The following is a 13,430-nucleotide window of genomic DNA, read 5'->3' on the forward strand; positions in this document are numbered from 1 at the left end:
GTGTTGAGGAGAACACGAACTTGACACAACCAGCAATTTCAGAGTGCCTCAGAGCATTCCTTGAAAAAATGCCAAGCTAAATTATGAGGAAAAACAGACTAGATGAATGTGAATGTTTTGACCAGTGGGTGTTGTTTTACTAACATGTTCACAAGGGTGTTTAGAGATAGGAATGTGGTAGCTAAAGAAAATGAAACCAGCATGAAATTCTGTATTGTGCCTGCAGAAATCCAGGGATGATGCCAAGATGCAGTGTTGCCTTTTTTTTTTTCTGTTGGTTTCAGTGAGCCTGAGGTCAGGCTCTGTATGCACATTCTCCTGCTGTCATCTGGGCTTGCAGAGGGCTCTTCTGATGAACATAAGCAGTAAATGTATATCTTCTCCTTCCTTGCTTCACATTGGGCAAAAATATRTTTGGCACAGACAGAATTTAATCAAAGTGCTAATTTGTTTCAGGTCTCCCCTGCTTGTTCTTTAAACATGGTGATTTTTTCAAGTCYAGATTGCTGTTGAAAACAAATCCTRAAACTGTTTTTTTAATAAAATCTACCCCATCTGTGAAAATAATCTGTTATGTATTGCAGAGGTATAATTATCACAGTCACTGTCAAAATTGCATAATTTAAATCCTTTATCCCATTGAAGAAAGGGAACTAATTATTACAAGGATTCCCATTATTTAGGATAAGTAAAGTTCTTACAAGAAATTCAGTTCTTTGTCAGCAAGTGATTTGTCTGATCCCAAGGGACATCGAAGGCTGGTCCGTGTGAACCCCCGGGAGATGTGGGTGTGGGTTCTTTGTTTCAGCTTTTGTGTTAGGTAAGTGCAGGGATCTGAATGTACATATTTAATTTGCAGAAAAAAGTCTCTGTGCACATCATCTAAAGCAGAGTTTCTGTTAGTGCTCTGAGATGAGAGTAAACCATACCATCCTGGATTGTTGGCAGCCTCGGGCCAGTGCTGCTGGTGAGGCATGTTTAGGCTGAAAAATGGCAGATTTATTTGCAAAATGTGTCYCATCTTCCCTTCAGATATGTTTATGGATATATTATTTTACTGCCACTGTCAAGGAATTCTGCTCTGTTCAAAGGACCTGAAAGTCCAAGGTGAACATCTTGTGTGTCCTGCCTGCCTTGTCATTGGCCTCTTTGTCTCTTTGATCCAAAACATCTTTATTTTTCCTACATTTCCTGGTAAGCTGTCTCRTATTTATTCCAATTACTCTCTCTGTCTCTCACACTTCTCACTCTTGTAAGGTACTTTACATAACAGAGCAAATGTGTCAAGACTTGTTTATGGTATCCTTTGCTTTTACAGCTTACCATCGAAAAGTTATCCTGACCCTATGGACCTATCCTGTCTGTACAAATCACTTTCTGAAATATCTAGTAAAACAAATTACTTGGCTGGCATTGCCATTAGTTCTGTTAAAAAATTCTACCAGCTTGATATTTAAATTGTTATTTTATCTGCTATACAGCATCATACTCTTTTAAACCAGAACCTGGTAGAAGTATGCTGCTGAAGAGTGGCACTGTCAAGAAGTTACCTTTTAGCTATCTTTTTCTGTCCTCATTAAAAATAAGGGTTTGTTTTTTTTTCCAATGTGATCGTTGTGCTGTAGTGTGGAATACTTGAGATGTCTTCATTGAGTCTTGCTGACCTGGAGCTCATTGTTCTGTCAGTCTGTTCTCCAGTGAGTCTTCCGTGACAAGGTGAACCTCAGCTGGGGTAGATCCTCCGTGGTCACGATTTTCCTGGAACTTACTGCTAATTACTCTGATTTCTGTGTTCCCTTCCCAGCTGTAATCTTAACKATTTTCTCTACAGTGAAAAGGGTAAGTACAAAGCAGACCAACCTGGACAGGAGATGGGATGTGTGCAAGCAAAGGCTGAAGGAGTGAAAATGTGCCAAGACACAGTTTTTTATTCGCTGGTTTTATATAGAATCATGGAATGGTTTGKCTTGGAAGGAACCTTAAAGATCATCTACTTCAATCTCTTCCCATCAAGACTTTTTTAATGTGGATTGTATCCTGTAGTTATTTCTTACASTTATGAATCTGACATTCCTCATATGTTAGCAGTACCCAAACACTGTCCATTAAGTTGGTTGATAAATGATCATATTCAGCAAGCAGACAGTGTGGACAAATTCTGTTTGCTGTTAAATTGGATAGAAAATCTTTGTGTATTGTTCTAATAACTGAAAAGCCCAAATGTGGGATGGGAAAATTGTAAGCTGTACCACATACCCTGTTCCTTTTTAAGTYATGGTATCCATAACAGCAGGGCTCATCTAGAAGGTAACCTAATATTACTCTCCACTTTAGGGAGGGCAAGATTTGAACTTAAATACTTCTTCAGGAGTTGCATATCAATTTAATAATTTGCTTGCTATCATTTGGTGTGTGAGCATGAATTTTTCTTTCAGCTTTTGATTTATGAGTGTCTCAAAACTGGGACACTCCTCATCAAGGATGTTGTAGGAAATGCAATTTCTTACACTCCACGCATTTGTTTTTTCAGGAATTGGCATTATTGATCTGTCTTCAAACAAAAGCATCAATGATCAGGAAGGTGTTCTACCTTTATATGCAATAGGGGTGACAGAAAAGTGAGATGCATGGTTCACCTTCCTTGACTACCCAGAAATCAAGTGTAGGGTGTTCAGCTCACTCCTGCTTATGGTCAGGGGGAGAAGGACAGGAMAGGGCTCCTACAGTGGATGTGTCAATTAATTACAGACAGACACATTTCAACAGGATTCCCATCTTTCCCTCCACTCTCCCTGAACTGATCCTGGCCTGAAATGCACTTTAATTTTGTTCAGAGCAGCTCACATGGTGCTTTTCTTGGGTTTGTGACCACAGAGTGGTGACAACACACTGATGTTTTAGCTATAGATGAACAGTATCTGCACAGCATTARGTCCTTCTTGATTTCTCACTCTTCATGGCCACCCCTGCTAGGGAATATATTGAGGGTGGGGAGGGGGCAAAACCAGAATTCCTGAACTAAGCAGAAGGATATTCCATGCCATATAATGTCAAGCYCAGCAACAAAGTGGACAGGAGGGTGTTTAGGGTGATGAGCCATCTTTTTTGTTTGCTCATAGCTGGGCATYAGTCCACTTGTGGGAGGTGRTGAGTGATCATTTTGGTTTGGTTCAGTTTGTTTTCTTTCTCTCTTCTCCCACTTCTCCTTTGCTTTTTAAACAATTGTTATGTTGCTTTGCTCTTCCCTTCCTGTTGCCCTGCTCCACTGTGGGTTGGAGGGGGCTGCAGGTGAGGAGTTGTGTGGTGCTCAGTTTCCTGCCAGGTTAACCCACARCAAAACATTGCTGCATTGAGAAGASAGCTCCACTTCCAGTCAAGCTGGGTGAGTTTCTGAAGCCTTGGTTGGAATAATAATTGTTAGAATGTTAGCATTGTTTATGTGTAGCAGGTCTCTGAACCCTCTAAAGCCAAACAACTCTCATAGGGTGGATCCTACCAGTGAATGCAGTGATCAGCTGTCTTAGGTGAAAGTCAGAGAGCTTCTGAATGAAGACATGAGGATATGGGAGCATATGCAAGAGTCTGGGTCTTCTCCACAGCTGTAAAAACGACTTACAAAGCCGTGGTCATCTTGTAGTGCTGCTTGGGATGACCAGTCTAGCCATGCCAATATGAACGTCAGACTCATGCATGAGCCAGGAGAATGATCTCAAGTACCAGCTGGTTTTGGCTCATGGTTTTTCAAGTTTTTCATCTGTTTTTGGTTCCTGGCTTAGCCATGGACTGTTTGGGCAAGACCCTTCAAATCTGCTGTTGCTCCACATCATCTGTTTCACTGCTGTGGCAGTGGGAGAGTGTCACAGAGAAGATTACGATCAGGCTCAAATAACCATACACACTGTTGCTGCAAATAATTTTCTCCTATGCTTTGAAGCTGACTTTCCCAAATTGAAGCTGAATGAAGGATGCTGGAGAGCTCCTTGTCTCTTTTCCCCCAAACAATGAAAAAGGTTCCTTCTATGGTTTCATTTTTAAATTAAAGCAATTTTAATCCATTGTGCTTTCTCTGCACCTTTATTTAATTTTCAGCCTCTTGGCATTTTCCTTTCACTCTTCTTCRAAATTTGTTATGATTTTTWMCKKYYKRWTWAAWTWAWTTWARGSYYYMMYTKKYMMYTKKTTWWTTKYYKRMYYMMYWRSYYCCTTCACTCTCCTACTGTTTAATACTTCGTACACATCGTATTTCCCAGCTTTAGCAATCTTTTCTCCATCTTCCTTGGCTGTTGTCCAGTATTTTGCTTGTGAGTATTTTTCATGCCATAAATTCTTCCCATTGTTATCCATCAACGTTGGGAACCTTTGAGTCAGCAAAGAAGCAGATTGTGCCACCAGTGCTGCAATTTTCAGTAGACAATAGCACTGTGACTGGTTCAGCCACCACCTTTGTTTCTTTTCTGATACCAAATGTAAGGTTTTGATAATCTGAGAGAAGTGCTTTTAATCATGAGGTAGTGCTGGAATCCCAACATACCTTGCTTTTGTGCCACTGTTGCTTCTGTGGAGATGGTAGGAAAATTAAGTTTAATTATGTTTTATTCCTATAACTGACTTGTTGGTTGTTTTTTCCTCCTGGAAAGTCACATAAATATTTGAAACCAATCAATGTAGCACAGTGACAGGATASTCCATCAGCAATTCACCAGGGTTTACTTTCTCACTGCTCATGATGGAGGATTTAATCATAGTCATGAAGGTAAGATCTGAGAATCAATTTTCTAGTGCATTTTCATACTCCCCCCTCGGGACTGATAGTTGGGGTTCTTCCCTGGACGCAAAGTGTGACTATTTTTCCATGCTTTATGTTGCCCAAATATCCTTTTGAGCATCTTACTGGAACATTCCCTCCTCCTATTTAATCTCTACCTGCTTCAGGACAGGGCTGCCCCCATTACATGGACTTGTACTCTTCTTCCTACTATGAAACTTAAAAATCTGGAGCTACTGCCAAGGGCTATGTTAAAGAAAAAAAGAAAAATGAAAAATCAAAGTTCTTCAGCTTCATTTGGAGTTCTTTAGCTGCCTTGTATGTCAAGGTTTTTTTCTGGATGTTATAATCACAGAAATATAGAGCAGTTTGGGTGGGAAATGACCTTTAAATGCCATCTAGTCCAACCTTCGTGCAGTGWGCAGGGACATCTTCAAGTAGATCAAGTTGCTCTGAGCCTCATCCAATCTGGCCTTGAAATTTTCCAGGGTTGTAYCAACCTCATTATAAAAATATATTATAAATTAGATATAAGGACTGTTGTATCCTGCAAGCTCAGAGGACATCAGTCTCTTTTCACTATCATCATGGACTTATTCAAATAAATGATAACTTGCTTACCAGGAATTTTAGTTACGAGAAAGATGTATGGGTATCATAAGTTTCATTTTTATTCCCTCCCATGTAATTCAAAAATTGTTCTTGAAGACTTGGAAAAGCAGCAAGAAATTAATAATCAGATCTTGCTGCAGGGAAATGCCTCAGCATTAATTGTGTCTCTCATGAGGAGACTTMAGGCATATCACTTCTACTCAAACTGATCATAAAACAAGCACTGTGAATTGTTTCACATTTACATCCACATCAAGATGKCAATTTATGACTGTTATTTTTAAATACTAAAATCTTACTTTGTTTTGATCTGTGCAGATAAGGCCCGTTAATTTCATTACAAGGTGTGTAGTATGAATCCATAAACCTACCTGTTATTTATATTACTATTATATATGAGCTGTTAGAACTTTGTTCTCAAGCACCGAGAGAACTAGCAAGAGAACTAGCATATCTGGCCTATTGTCACTGAAGGGCTTTTTCATATTTGACAGTTTAAATATACCTGGTGTTCTCAATTAGCTTTCTAAACCATTTGCTGAACCATAGCATATTCTTCTAGCAGTTTTGTTTTGCACTTTTTAGGGAATAGTCATGCCATGAGTTATTGAGTATGGACTTARAATTCCATACTTGCACAGCCTCTGACATGAGACTTTCACTGAAGCAAGCCTGCATGCCACCTATTAAGGCTTTCAATGCAGTAGAGAAAAACTTTTCCATACTATGAGATAATCTTTGAACTGTTGATTGCTACAACTGCCAGATCCTCAGGGAAGGAAGTCCTGCAGGTTAGCAAGTTCAGCCTTTTCAATTTAGCWGCAAGCCCTTTATGATGGGACCAGGCTCATTCAAAGGAGCAGGATTGATTATGCCTCACAGTTGCTGCTGAAAAGGTCTGCCCTCCTGTCCTTGTGCTGGCCAGAAAGTTTCCTGTATTGATCATCCTTGTTCCTTGTGCTCTCCAGCTGCTGAGATTGTTTGGGCTCTGGAACATTTTAAGTCCAATCGTGCAGAAGATAAAAGAGCCTGTAGCCTTTTCTCTGAAACAGGAGGCAGCTTAAACAAGTCTGTTGAACTCGAGTCAGATTTGAATCTGTCCTAAAGCCTTGAGACCTCCAGATGAAAGGCACTTCGCTGTACAAATAGCATGTACTTAAATACTAATAGCTATTTCTGAGCTCTGTCCTAGTCCAAACAGAAAGATTATTTCTTTGATGAAATATTACATAGACTTAGAGGCTAAAAAAACCTCATCGTAGTGGCAGAGAATCTTGCTTTATCAAAGGAAACTTTTCAAAGCTGAAGATGGCTAAAAGCCAGTATATTCCATGCAGACTTCAGGGAGCTGTGTTTTTATACAAACTGTGGATCCAAAATGAATTTTTAAAATAGTGAACCCTTGAAAGAGCAAAATCTTCATTGGAGGTTAAATGAAAGATRAGTTCTAAAGTGATTTTTAATATTTAAAATGCCTAACAGAAATGGAAACTCTTAAAATTTTAGGAGTCACTGTTGACCACCTTGAAGCAAGGAGRCAATTCCCACCAAGGATCTTTTCTTTCTTTATGGATGGTGGATCACTCTTGATTATGCATTTTTTCCATACCCTAACCCATGCTATGTGACAATTGTGCATGTACTATAAACACAGTTTGTTCCTGTAATGTAATAAGGTCTATTAAAGGGGCTCCCCAAACACATGATGCTTTAAGAAGGAAGATCCTTCTTAAATAAATGTTGTGATTACAAGGACTATTCAGTATATGTTCTTGTTATGTTGGACTGTAGCTATTTTTTGGATATGTTGGTCTATGAATTTTGAAGAAACCAAACTGCTGCTGTGCAAGAGCAGAGAACAAACACATCCTTACAGTCATGCTGGCAGCATTTTCAGAGAAGTGATCCTTTCACCTCTCTCATGACCCTCAGGGTGTTTACCTTCACCAGAGGAGTCTGGMAAGCATAGTTCATAACTGCTGCATACTGAAAACCACAGACTAAAGAAGAATGTTGGTTTTGTGGTGTATACTGCTTCTGCCTACTTCTCATCCTTGATTTATTCCTTTCAGATCTATTCTGTAAGGAATAAACTACTTCGCTCTTTTTTTTTGGAGCTAACAACATTATAGCCATATGTATTTCTAATGTCAACCTCTGCTTTGTAGGTTTCAATCACATATTCTTTCAAACCATTTAACAGATTAACACAAATRAAGTTAAAATCTCATTCAAATTGCACTTGGCTTAGTGGGTGTTAGTTCTCCTTCAGACCAGAAGTACTGTGTGCATATTGGTTTGCCTGTCTGATTATATTAGTTTCTCCTGGTTTGTCTAATAAAAGGAATTGGCTCACAACAAACCATGCCTCACAGAAGATAGTGTAAGAATGCTTTATGGTGAGTTGCCTGCTAGTTCAATGACATGATTTCTCAAGAGAAGAAACCTGGTTGATCAAGATCCTCTGCAGCAGTGAATATAAGAGTGTGAATCTTCTGTGAGCAAGCACACTTCTGGCAGAGAGTGATACTCACTGTCAGTATCCTCCTCTGCTATGGAAGAGAAAGCAGGAAGGAAAATACTACAAATTCTGGGCTAGACTGGGGCTTCACAACCTGCCCTAAGGGTTCAGCATAARATAACAGCCTTTGTACAGGACCAGAGAATGAATATCTGAATGTCCTCTTTTTCATATCTGAGGGAGTGTGGAATAACATTCAAGTCCTGCCTTTGGCATCTCCAGCTGTCTGAGCACATCCCATTTTTCCCCAGCAGGAGAGAATGCCCCACTCACAGGCCCATCTGAACCATGGCTTGAACTACCAGAATGAGAACAGAGGAAAAGCAGGGCAGGAGGTGCAGTAAAGCCTRTCAAAACCTAAACATCTGCGTCAATACCTGCAAGGCACAGCGATATTAATGTTCTTGGCAGGTCATCCCTGCCTGGAGAAGAGCATGAATCTGTGAAAATGGAACAGATGAGCTGCAGAGAGAGCTGCCCTTGCTAGGAAGCCTGGGGAATACTTGCAGTGAAACATTTGCTTTCCTCCAGCCTCAGAGCAGCCAGCTCCTTACAGAAAACYTCAGGACAATTGAATTTTGGTGCAAGGGGCTGTGGCACTTGTGAGCCTGATGTCTGAAGGCAGAATGGAATTTAGGCTTCCTCCTTCCCTTTCAATAGTCTATGGAAAGGCACAACCACCCTGGCTTCCACTGCAGAAGTGCTCTTTTTCACAGCACACCACAGCAAAATCTGTGCAGAAAAAGCAAGTTAGGTTTACCTGTTTCTCAGACTGCAAAATAAAGCAAACATAACCTGAAAGAGCTTTGGGCAGTGAGGCACACTCGTGATTTCCACCAGTTGACATGGCTTATCAGTTACAATGGGTGAACATGGCTTTCTGATAAGGCTTTGAACGGCACACTGCACCTTATCAAATCTCAGTGACATGGAGCACATTTCTGTTTTATTCCTTAGTAATGCTGGGCTTGGCAGGCCTGAGGGTTATTTTGCTAAATTATGACAGAACAGTAATCTTCAGGATWAACTAGGATATAATGCCTGTGACTCATGACTGGTTTTGTTGGAATAAAGCTGCTTCATATCCACCAAAATATTTAGAAAACAATACCTGGAATTTACCAGAATGAAGTCTGCCTGTCCCTCTCTCCTTGTGTGGCTTACAAGATTGAATGGAAACATTTTAGGGCTTTTTCCCCCTCTACTCCTCATAGAAATAGGAGCTGTTCCGGGAACGAGATGCTCCATAAAATAGGGTGTAATATGATATCTCAAAAGAATTTTTTCTCTGATCAGTACACTAAGGGAAAAGAATGCTGTGCTAAGGCATTGCTGAAAGGACCAAATGAGAGGATCTGTACAGGCATAATCTAGATAAGTTGCCATAGGTGGACAAAAGAGCAAAAATTCTGTCACAGGAGGAATCAAATAAATTAAAGCAGAGACTGCAAGTGCTGTGGGTGATTTATTCTTTCTTTTCAGAACTTAAAACTTATCTGGAAGGTAACTGCAGGTGTTGGGGCAGTTGGGGACACTTATCCAAGAATCTGATTTCTGATACTTGCTGGCTGTCAGAGTGAGCCGTTTGTTTTAACTCCTGAGAGTAGTGGGATGAGCTTATTCAAAGACGAACTATCATTCATTACTTTTAAGGGAATTAGGGTATATCTAAAAACTATAATTCAGTTTTTAAATTAGATTACTACTTTGGTTCATAAAAATAATTGCAAGTCACAGGTAATACCAGCACTTTGTGTGGATAATACAATTAATCACATTAAAATGCAAATAAGAACTTATCAGATGTGGTGCTGATTCAGATTTTAGACAGCTATTAGTGGGAAGGCAGCATTATAATGAGTTTACTTGACTTTTTTATTCTATTGTTTAAATGCTTTTCAGAACATGGAGTCTGTAGAGAGAAGAACACAGACTGCAGGTCACACATAAAGAAAAAAAGGAGCACATGCTAGAAATTTAGGATTCTGAAGAAGTTTCAAARGACAAAACTAGGAGTTAAGGACTTTAACAGTGTTATAGAGTGGTTATGTTGGCTCCTACTGAAAGGAGGAATATACAGGGTCATTCGAGAAGTGATATTCAGCTTTTGTGTGGCTGGTGCTGGAATAATGCCTAAGTTCTGATCTACCTTCATTCAAAAAATTTAAATAGGTTACTAAAAGGAAAAAAGAGATTCACTGTTGCAGGCTATGAACCTTATTCAAAGAATGCTAATTATAATTACCCTCTCACCATTAGATGTCCCAAGAAACAACTCACAGGATTGGTACTAAGAGCTTTAAACTCCARCAGGAAAGGAGGCAGCATTTTCAGTAGTTGAGCATAGGGGCAGTGGAGGATCCATCAGTGGAGGAAGGCGGATTCTCTACAGCTACGATGGGCAAGGAGGGCACCTCAGGATCTCTTCCACTTGGACAACACAACATTTCCCCAGAGGTTTTCTGCAGCCTCTTAAAATTATCACATGTGAAAGTGATATGGCTACAAGATAAGAACACAGTGGGGGAGTAATTCACTTTTTATTAATTATTTATATCTGTAGACTTGCATCTAACCTGAAGGGGTGACTCCTGTTAAAATTCTCCGCATTCATGAATATTTTAGTATTAGTTTATAATTTTGTTTCATCTTGAAAGTATATGAAATATGCTTCTTCTTAAAATATTATTTCTTTTAAAACATGTCAAACAAAGGAATTCAACAGAGTTTGAAGGAAAATCTGAATCAATTTTTGGCAACTTTGAACCCTGCATTTGTAAATACAATAATGTATCAACAACACTGGAAAAACAGCTTAGGCAGCTGGTTTGTAGATTTGAAATCTTGAGATGTTTTTTTTGAGAGTGTGGTACAGAAAAATGACCAAAATTCTGAAGTTTGTTTCCTTATATCATTTTTATTAACATACAAAAGGAACCATACAACTTTATTCTTGTAACATAGTCATAATTGTTACAAGTGGGGCAGGAAAGCTCCTCTCTTTCTTTCTGTTTAAACCAACATGGATCTGGAAGGAATTAAAAGCTTTTCACTCTACACTCTGTTCTTTCCAAAACTGTTTTTCTGTTGTTGTTTGGTTATTGTTTGTTGTCAATTCTAAATCAGCTACAGTGAGAATGGYTGTTTACTTTCCTTTGCTGTTGCTTTCTAGGTGTCTACTAAACCCCAGGCAGCTGCTAACTACACACAAATCTGAAGCTTTGGCAAGTGAAAAGGTCTGTAGAGTGGATTTCTGCAGAATTTGTGCTCTAACCGTAAATGCAGTTTCTGGCTGTGTGTCACTAAACCCGGGGCTGATGCTGAGCCATAAGAGGGCAGCTGCTGCAGATGAAACTCCATCCTCATTCTGGTCAGCCACAATGTGAATGCCTGTGCTACCTCTCCTCTTCCCTCAGCTGAATTCCTTTGCATTTTAAAAATTCCCACTGCTGTCSCTATTCAGAGGAAGAGACAGTGATGATGAGAATGAAGAGTCAGAAAACAAAAYGACAGGAGGAATGGAAAAAAGATTGTGCAGCACCCTTATCTACGCTTGCAGTTGTGCACCTGCAGTTGCACATCTCATCAGGCAAGAATATTGTACTTCTTCTGCTGCAAAATCAGCCTCATTGCTATTACTGAACAGTCATTAATTCTGCATTGTCACTAATAAGAAATGTTAGAAACAAAATTTAGAATCTTGGGAAAATGCTGCAATTCTGGTTCATTAGTTTGTRGTTCGTTTTTGTTTGGCTTCTTTGGCATTTGGTATAAAATCTCTAAAATCTYTTCTGAAAGGACAAAGCAGAGATGTGTTGTAAGTGAAGTATTGACTACATGAGGCTTCTTYCTTTTAGAGAGAATTTGAATGCTAATTTTCTTTTAAGGCTCAGAAAAATGAACAAAAGCCTGAGTCATTCTGCCTTTTCACCAGCAGCACAAATTACAGTAAAGGAGAAGTTTCCCACTCACCATTGTGCTTGTTCACATTTCTGATCACAATCATGAATGTGCAGAAGCATCCATTCTATGTTTTTGAGATGACAATGACAGTACTTGTAGCTTTTCCACCYGCTGCTGGAGAGGGACAGTGCTGCCCAAGAGCCAGATCCTGCCTATAAAGAAATAAATGAAGACAGTGCTAATGTGTCTGAGTGTCAGAGTGCTGGCAAAGATCCACTGCAGTGTCAGAGGGTGGATATTGCATCAGGCTTGTTCCCTAGCGCTGGATTGAAAAATGGAACCGTGTCATTCCTTACAAGAGTTGATTGCCAGGAAGATGATTAAAAGCCATGAAGATGGTGAAGAACCACCATGGCATGTGATGTATGAAAACTGACTCAGGGATCTGTGATTGCTTAGCCTAGAAAAGGCTCGGGGGGCTCTTACCAATTTGGGTAAAGAACTGACGGTGGGAGTAAAGCAGGTGAACTGGGATTGTTCTCAGTGGTGTCCAGTGACAGGACAAGAGGAAATAATTAATAATAATAATTGAATAATAGATACTTCCATTAAACACGAGATTTTTTTTTTTTTTTTTTTTTTTTTTTTTTTTTTTTTTCTTTTTTTTTTTTTTTTTTTTTTTTTTTTTTTTTTTTTACAGTTAGGGTGAACAGGGTTTGCCAGACAGGTAGTGGAGTCTCCATCCTTGGAGCTACCAAAGATCCAACTCATGTCCTGAACTACACATCCTAGCTGACCCAGCAGGCCTGGATGATCTCCAGATGTCCTACCAACCCCCAGAGAATCTGTCAGAGCAAGCTACAGGTGTCTCATGTTACAAAAGTCTCCTGTTTTAAGAAACTACAGTTGATAGGTTTGGAAATTCATGAGGTTGKTTTACCTCATCRGTSTATATAARCRTCTAAAGGGGGKTGTCAAGAGGATGGAGCCAGRCTCTTCATYATGSAGAAMCTGATGGATAGGAAGTCCCACCTGAACATSAGGAAGAACTTCTTTACTGTGCTGGTGACTGRGCACTGGAACAGATTGCCCAGAGAGATTGTGGAGTCTTCCTCACTGGAGATATTCAAGAATCATCTGGATGCAATCCCACACAATGTGCTCTGGGATGACCCAGTTTTAACAGGGAGATTGGACCACATKTTCCACTGTGGTCCCTTCCAACCTGACCCATCCTGTGATACGGTTCAAGAAGCCCGAACCAAATCCCTGTAGATATAGGGAATTGACTTTCACCTCCTCGCAGCAGAGAAACCTTCTGCACTTCTAAAACCTTCACTGCTCCCTGCCAGGTCCCACTCTCAGAGACTGTGCTTGCTAAGTGAGGACAAGCCATCCTTTTTCCTCCAAAACTGATGCCTCCCCTTGGGATGTGTGAGCTCCTGCCCGGTGACGCGCAGGAATTACTCCCAGCTGGTGCTGGAGCTCGCCTTTTCCCGCTCCTCGACGGCGCGGCCGCCCCGGGTCCTGCCCTCCCTCGGGGCCGCTCCCGCCCGCGCTGCCATTGGAGCGGGAGCGTCACGGGGCCGATCCGCACCGCCCGCCCGGGCCGGGGCAGCGCCGGCTGCT

This window comes from Malurus melanocephalus, unplaced genomic scaffold (genome assembly GCF_030028575.1).
Source record: "Malurus melanocephalus ecotype Western Australia unplaced genomic scaffold, MMel_1.1 scaffold_4, whole genome shotgun sequence".
In the NCBI taxonomy this organism is placed as follows: domain Eukaryota; kingdom Metazoa; phylum Chordata; class Aves; order Passeriformes; family Maluridae; genus Malurus; species Malurus melanocephalus.